The sequence below is a fragment of the Homarus americanus genome, unplaced genomic scaffold (assembly GCF_018991925.1).
Source record: "Homarus americanus isolate GMGI-L3 unplaced genomic scaffold, GMGI_Hamer_2.0 scaffold38159, whole genome shotgun sequence".
In the NCBI taxonomy this organism is placed as follows: domain Eukaryota; kingdom Metazoa; phylum Arthropoda; class Malacostraca; order Decapoda; family Nephropidae; genus Homarus; species Homarus americanus.
Window position 1 is genome coordinate 1 of NW_024749997.1, and position 7,210 is coordinate 7,210.

At 53.5% G+C, this 7,210-nt stretch overlaps 1 non-coding gene and 1 pseudogene across 1 annotated transcript; both read left to right on the plus strand.

Annotated features, from left to right (window-relative positions):
- The first annotated feature begins 1,828 nt into the window (after window positions 1-1,828).
- Window positions 1,829-3,681, plus strand: LOC121853987. Its single transcript, XR_006086442.1, has one exon. It is a non-coding gene; the product is annotated as a small subunit ribosomal RNA (ribosomal RNA).
- Window positions 3,682-4,078: 397 nt separating this feature from the next.
- LOC121853986 lies at window positions 4,079-4,235 on the plus strand (annotated as a pseudogene).
- The last annotated feature ends 2,975 nt before the right edge of the window (window positions 4,236-7,210 follow it).

A 7,210-nucleotide genomic window follows, 5' to 3' on the forward strand; every position in this document is an offset into this window, starting at 1 on the left:
TCTCTCCTGCCCTGCATGGAGCAGAAGGAGAGAGAGAGAATGAACTTAAATGGGAGAACTGCAGGAGCGGGCTAATGGCGAGTAGGCTCGCGATCTATCAATTACACTAGCCAGGTCGCTCTCCCTATTGAACATTATTACTCTCTCACGTCGCCACTGCGGTTTCCGCGACAGCAGCAGCATCATCATGATGTTGCATCCACCAATTAGTCCGGAACCGGGTTATTCGGCTGTCTGCGAACAGTCCGGTTTTAACCTTACCCAACAAACAACATCCACTCTCGAGGTGCGGTACGGTGAATGTCCTATCGTCCGACCTTGTATGCTGGATTGCACTATTTCACTATATTAAGGGGAGAGGGTGCCTTCACACACATATTCGGTGTGAAATATCTTCCGCCCCCCAGCGGAGCGCCTCTGTGAAGCAAAGCGCGGCATTCAAAACAACAACCAAAATTGCCGTCGCTTCCCTGCCATGCAATGGCTGGAGCAGAAGGAGAGAGATTTTAGTCTCATTGGATCAGAGGAATGGCAGTGGAGCGGGCTTATGGCGAGTAGGCTCGCGCTCTATCAATTACACTTGCCAGGTCTCTCTTCCGTTTGGACATTATTTACCCCGTCTCTCTCTCGGCGCACACGTCGCCACCCTACTAGTTTCCTTCACAGCATATGCTGCGGCCTTTCAGTCCGGGCTCCCCTTCGCCTTGCTGTCTGCCCAACTTAGCGGACTTGCGTTGGCTGATCACCCCGTCTTCGCGTCTGTGCCGGCCTTCAATGCAGCGCCCAACCGTCTCTTGACCGAGATTCATTGCACTATTCCACGCGCAAACGGCTACCCTAAATGTGCATAGACAACGCTCATGGTTCAACACGACCAGGGCGCAGTCTGGGAGCCGAGTATACTAAAAAGAGAGTTTAGCAGCCAAAACTCGTCAAAGCACACGTTGGGTTACCCCATCACCTAACAACGATGATGGCGGTTCCCACCCGTGAAATACACAACCTAACCAATATTGGGCGACGATGGCGCTCATGAGCCCACGTCCCCACAAACAGTAAGAGAAAGAGAGAGAGGAGGAGATGGGCCAATGTGCGGTCCCTCGCCCAATGTCTTATGCCTCGCTGGGGCAAAGAGAAGAGAAGAGGAGCGGATAAGGGAGGAGATTGGCCAACGTGCGGTCCCTCGCCCAATGTCGGCTGCCTCGCTGGAGCTGGGTAAAGAGGAGAGGAGCGGATAAGGGAGGAGATTGGCACACACGGTGGCGCTGCCGGCGCCGAGGATAGCAAGAGAAGGTGCAGTTTGATCTGATCATCTGGTTTGCTATTTCTCTAAGGCCAACGTGCGGTCCCTCGCCCAATGTCGGCTGCCTCGCTGGGGCAAAGAGAAGAGGAGAGGATAAGGGAGGAGATTGGCACACACGGTGGCGCTGCCGGCGCCGAGGATAGCGAGAGAAGGTGCAGTTTGATCTGATCATCTGGTTTGCTATTTCTCTAAGGCCAACGTGCGGTCCCTCGCCCAATGTCTTCTGCCTCGCTGGGGCAAAGAGAAGAGGAGCGGATAAGGGAGGAGATTCGCCAACGTGCGGTCCCTCGCCCAATGTCGGCTGCCTCGCTGGAGCTGGGGCAAAGAGGAGCGGATAAGGGAGGAGATTGGCACACACGGTGGCGCTGCCGGCGCCGAGGATAGCAAGAGAAGGTGCAGTTAGATCTGATCATCTGGTTTGCTATTTCTCTAAGGCCAACGTGCGGTCCCTCGCCCAATGTCTTCTGCCTCTCTCTCAATCTCACTATTTTGGCCGCCGTGATAGGCGCCGCCAACAGCAGCAGCTACCTGGTTGATCCTGCCAGTAGTCATATGCTTGTCTCAAAGATTAAGCCATGCATGTGTAAGTACAAGCCGATTTAAGGCGAAACCGCGAATGGCTCATTAAATCAGCTATGTTTCATTGGATCTGTAAACCCACTTACTTGGATAACTGTGGCAATTCTAGAGCTAATACATGCAATTGGTCTCTGACCGCAAGGGAAGAGCGCTTTTATTAGTTCAAAACTGGTCGGGCCCCGGTCCGTAACCCACCTGTGGTGAATCTGAATAACTTCGGGCTGAGCGCACGGTCTCCGCACCGGCGCCGCTTCTTTCAAGTGTCTGCCTTATCAGCTTTCGATTGTAGGTTATGCGCCTACAATGGCTATAACGGGTAACGGGGAATCAGGGTTCGATTCCGGAGAGGGAGCCTGAGAAACGGCTACCACATCTAAGGAAGGCAGCAGGCACGCAAATTACCCACTCCCGGCACGGGGAGGTAGTGACGAAAAATAACGATGTGAGTCTCATCCGAGGCCTCGCAAATCGGAATGAGTACACTTTAAATCCTTTGAGTATCCATTGGAGGGCAAGTCTGGTGCCAGCAGCCGCGGTAATTCCAGCTCCAATAGCGTATATTAAAGTTGTTGCGGTTAAAAAGCTCGTAGTTGGATCTCAGTTCCGGACTGACGTGCACCGCCCGGTGTTTACTGTCACGCTCGAACAGCCGCCCGCCGCTCGCAGATGCTCTTTGTCGAGTGTCCCGAGTGGCCGGAGAGTTTACTTTGAAAAAATTAGAGTGCTCAGAGCAGGCTATTTGAATGGCCCGAATGGTGATGCATGGAATAATGGAATAGGACCTCGGTTCTATTTTGTTGGTTTTCGGAACCAGAGGTAATGACTAATCGGAACAGGGGGGCATTCGTATTGCGACGCTAGAGGTGAAATTCTTGGACCGTCGCAAGACGAACTACTGCGAAAGCATTTGCCAAGGATGTTTTCATTAATCAAGAACGAAAGTTAGAGGTTCGAAGGCGATCAGATACCGCCCTAGTTCTAACCATAAACGATGCCAACTAGCGATCCGCCGGCGTTATTCCCATGACCCGGCGGGCAGCTTCCGGAAACCAAAGTCTTTGGGTTCCGGGGAAGTATGGTTGCAAAGCTGAAACTTAAAGGAATTGACGGAAGGGCACCACCAGGAGTGGAGCCTGCGGCTTAATTTGACTCAACACGGGAAACCTCACCAGGCCCAGACACCGGAAGGATTGACAGATTGAGAGCTCTTTCTCGATTCGGTGGGTGGTGGTGCATGGCCGTTCTTAGTTGGTGGAGCGATTTGTCTGGTTAATTCCGATAACGAACGAGACTCTGGCCTACTAAGTAGTCGACGGATCTCCAGAAAATGGTGTCCAGTTCGCAACTTCTTCTTAGAGGGATAAGCGGCAATTCTAGCCGCACGAGATTGAGCAATAACAGGTCTGTGATGCCCTTAGATGTTCTGGGCCGCGCGCTACACTGAAGGGATCAACGAGTTTTCCCCCTCCGAGAGGAGCGGGTAACCCGTTCAAAGCCTTTCTTGATAGGGATTGGGGCTTGCAATTGTTTCCCATGAACGAGGAATTCCCAGTAAGTGCAAGTCATCAGCTTGCGCTGACTACGTCCCTGCCCTTTGTACACACCGCCCGTCGCTACTACCGATTGAATGATTTAGTGAGGCCTTCGGACTGGCGCTCTTGGATTGTCGGCCCCGTTGCCCGCGAGGGTTTTCTGGGGTCGTCGCCTCGAGCTGACGGAAAGATGTCCAAACTTGATCATTTAGAGGAAGTAAAAGTCGTAACAAGGTTTCCGTAGGTGAACCTGCGGAAGGATCATTAACAGAGAGAAAGAGAACGGGGCGCTCTTAAAACTACTACTACTCTCCTGATTTGGGCGGTCTCGGGCTCTGCTCTGGCAACTCCAGCAGCGAAAGAGGACAATCCCGGCCCCCGCACCAAAAATAGGTACCACCACGCTGTAGGTGGACCACACTCGGGCGAGAGCGCGAAGACCGGAGGAGGAGGACGGACGGGGCTTTGGACGGCTGCCCGTCCGTTCCTTACTACCGGCGAATAAGCCTCTTGACCCAAAAAGAGTGAAATTCAAGTGTCAAAAAACAACAACAAGCCGTCCGGCCAAACCCAAACCACAAACTTGGGCTATGTCTGTCAAACCCTTTCATTGAGACTCGACCTGTGATGGTTAGTCGCAAAAAAGACCAAATGGCAAATACACAACTCTTAACGGGGATCACTCGGCTCGTGGGTCGATGAAGACCGCAGCAAACTGCGTGTCGGTATGTGAATCGCAAGAATACCAGATACATCGACAAGTTGAACGCATATTGCGGCGGCAGCCATATGAGCTTGTCGCCGCCACTCCTCGAGGGTCGGAAATATACATCCATCGGTTGCTGCGAGTTCGGTGCCTGCTGACTGTCTCCCCGACACGAGGGTAACGAACCGAGCTTCCGCCTTGGGTTTAATCGCCCGCGCCTTGCGCGAGGTGCCTAAAACAAGCAAGCCTATCACTAGCAAGTCCATGGACTTGGCGCACCCACATTCAACCACAACAAAGCGACAGTTGTCGCCCTCGCAAATAACTGGAGGCGGCGCTCTTTTGCCTGCTGTCCACAGAGACACAACCCTCGCCTGCGCTGATGCTGCACATAACCAAGAGCACCCACCCAACAAGAGAACGAACCGGCCAGATATCTTAAGCAAGCCCGGAATTTGCCCACTGAAAAGAGAGCCGGCATGCATTGCAGGAACCTAAATTGATACCCGGCCCCAGTCACCAAGAAAAGTGGCAGAGAGACGAGAATGCTACCCTTTCCCTCACGCCCCTCCACCTCTCCCACGGTCAGACGCCGTGTGGGCGTTCTCAGAGAGTTCGCCATAGTCCACGTCTATCTCATGACTGGGAGGGAGGCAGGGGAGTCTCTAAACGTTGTTGAAGACGGTGTTATGCCTATAACGGCGCCAGCCAGATAGAGCACTAGAAGGTACGCCCACGCCAATTAATACTGCACTCTCGCTTCTCCGGATAAACAAGTGCCACTGCTGTGCATGCGAACGGGAAAGAGGTCAAAGTTTAAGCGTACGGCTAAGGGCGGAACACGAAACATATATGCATTAAAACTGTGTGTATATGACTTCAGAGAGATGTTCTGCTGGAACACTTTCCTATTGGCCATTTACTACTCAATGAAGGAACGGAGTCAGGGGAGTGCCGGGCTAAGGCAGCTGGTACCCCGCCACAAGCCCTCAAACCCTGCCTGGTAAATGTCGGTGGTGAAGAAAGTGGTGGCAGAGCGTCAGCTGTGGTTGGGGAACTTGTTCCCCTAAGGATGATGAGACCATGATCAGACTTAGTAGGAGAGAGCTATCCACAAATTTAAGCATATTAATAAGCTGGGAGAAAGAAACCAACAGGATTCCCTTAGTAAGGGCGATTGAACCGAAAAACGCATAACCCTGATGTCTTCCACAAGGGTTGTGCCCAGAGGGTCCAGCACGCCATCCACATTCTGCTCAAGTGCTTGAAAGCGCCACTGCCCAGGATGACAGTCTGCATGGCGGCGCCAGAGGGTACAGATGGGACGGTCGGAAGGGCCTCTGTAGAGTCGGTTGTTGAAAGTGCAGCCAAAGCAGGTGGTAAACTCCATCTAAGGCTAAATATGACCACGAGAACATGAAGCAACAAGTACCGTGGAGGGAAAGTTGAAAGAACTTTGAAGAGAGAGTTCAAGACAAACCGCTAAGCACAAACGGGTGGAAACTCGAAGGTCGTCCGAGGGATTCAGCTCGTCGGCTGTCGGCTGGCTGGGTGTTAACGAGCCACCCAAAATGTTTGGGCGCCACCACCTGCGCAGGCGCTGGCGTATTTCGCCCGTAGTAGGTCACCGCGACCTGCCGGGACGTCACGCCCGTCGACTGGTACCCCGCCGCCACCTCTCAGCCTGTCTGGGGGAGACCTGCCGACGGGGAACCACCGGAGTCCTGGCTGCCCCTGACGGTCGCCGAGAAGAGCCTTGCTGCCGCCTGGCGGCGGCTTTGCTCGCGCAAGGTCGGTGATCCACCCGGCCTGCGCCTTTGAAACACGGACCAAGGAGTGCAAGCCATGGGCCCACTAAACCCAAAGGCGAAATGAAGTACGGCTGGCGCCCGGCAGCTGGGCTGATCTCGATCATTGACTGGTTGGCGATCACGGGTGAGATATTTCCGCCCTGGACGTTGTGGTGGAGGCCAGGCGATGGTCGAAGTTTAATTTCTGCGGAGGGGGGGGGCGCAGTCTGGACTCTGCTGACGACGCTAGGCCAGTCCGCCCCTGAAGCGGGCCGGTAAACGACGGAGGCGATCGCGTCAAGGCGCAGCAATATATATGTTGGGACCTAAGATGCGAATCTGCCTCAACAGGATGGCAGAGGAAATCCCAGAGGTCCAAAAGTATTTGACGGCAAAACCGATCGCCGGAGCTGGGAAGGAAAGACTAATCGAATCATCTAGTAGCTGGCCTCCAAGTTTCTCAGATAGCTGAACTCCCGAGGGTGAATTTCATCCCGTAAAGGAATGATTAGAGGTCTCAGACGAAATGTCCTCAACCTATTCTCAAATTTAAATGGTGAGAGACAGCTTGTCAGGGGATGAAGCCTAAGGCACATCTGAGTATCTAGTGGGCCACTTTTGGTAAGCAGAACTGGCTGTGATGAACCAATGAGAAGGCCCAAATGAATGCCCATTCAGATCCCATTGAAAGGCGTTGTTGCCAGACAGCAGGACGGTACAAGTTGAACCACAGTGAGTGTGTAATAACCACCCGCCAACAACTCAGCCCTTAGGTATATGGCGCCGCTACATTCTCCGACACTTCACCGCTGGCGCACTCCACCGCCCGCTTCCCAAGAGAAACTGCTCTGAGTAGGAGGGCTTATGATGAGCGCCATGGTTTCATGCGGCGGCCTGGAGCCGCCACTGGTGCAGATCTTGGTGGTAGTAGCAAATACTGAGAGAGACTCCCTTGATGACCGAAGCGGAGAAGGGTTCCATGTGAACATCAGTTGGACATGGGTTAGTCGCCCCTAAGCCCAGGGCTAAGGCCTGATCCACGCTCGAGGCAAATGCAACACGAGCAGAGGAGAAGAAGAAGAACAACTACAACTAAGTAGGGTTCTATCTATCTATCTACCTCGGTCTTATATAACACAGTCTAACAAAGTGAAAGGCCAAAGGATGAGTGGCGAAAGGAATACGGTACTTATTCCGTAACCAGGCCTGGAACCCTAGCGGTGTGTGTGCGCCTTTGGGAATGCTACATGCCCGCGGGGTCCCAACTGAAACCAGCTCGCTCCACCGGCGGTGGTCCGGG